The 650-nt window shown below is 36.6% G+C and overlaps 1 protein-coding gene across 1 annotated transcript in view; it reads right to left on the bottom strand.

Moving 5' to 3' along the window:
• LOC118766095 (zinc finger protein 214-like) overlaps window positions 1-253 on the bottom strand; it is a 9,772-nt gene extending 9,519 nt beyond the window's left edge. Inside the window, exon 1 of the mRNA XM_036509359.1 lies at window positions 1-253. This exon is cut by the window's left edge and continues 763 nt beyond it. The gene's annotated coding sequence lies outside the window, so the exon portion shown is untranslated.
• Between the last annotated feature and the right edge of the window lie 397 nt (window positions 254-650).

The raw sequence follows: 650 nt of genomic DNA, 5'->3' as shown, positions 1-650 counted from the left end.
TTAAGCCGGTTCTTTCTCTCTTAATCACTTAAATGCCATCGGCTGAATGAACGAATTTAGATTCCGTCTTCAAATAATAATGCATTGAAACAAAAGCAAGTTAAATAATGTTTTTAAAAGCCGGTAATTACAGGAATTAATATATCATTGACAACGTAAATAGCCGGGGCCGCTCGGGGTTGCTAATTGCAAGAATAAAGAGAACCGAGTGGAGGAGGGGGGGAGCCTGGAAGCATGTAAACACAAGGGAGGTAATCGTGTCCTGACTAAAGTTGACTCTTTGTTCAAAATCTTCGTATTTAACTTTCCTTGTATTCACTGCGGGATTGATCTAAATAGTCTACGTTAGTTCTTTTGGCTTGTTTCACTTGACAGCAAAGGCCATGCTGGAGCACAGCTCATGCTGTACCTGTGAAAAAAAAATTTTTTAAGTTTTAAAATAAATTTTGAATGTAATGATAATAAGTGTGGGGACATTATTATTTTTCTTCTAGTAAAGTTCATTAGTTTAAACAATTTTTTTCTGGTAATATTTTCCCCGATATATTTCCGGTTTATCAAGAACGTCTTAATGTCTCATTAGGGAGACGTCAGGTGATTAATTGACGGTCATTAGAGTGTCGAGTCGAATGTCGCGAAGTATTTGTTGC

Source organism: Octopus sinensis, linkage group LG14 (genome assembly GCF_006345805.1).
Source record: "Octopus sinensis linkage group LG14, ASM634580v1, whole genome shotgun sequence".
Classification (NCBI taxonomy): Eukaryota; Metazoa; Mollusca; class Cephalopoda; order Octopoda; family Octopodidae; genus Octopus; species Octopus sinensis.
Note: the sequence above shows the minus strand (reverse complement) of the source record. Positions and strands in the feature narration are given on the sequence as shown.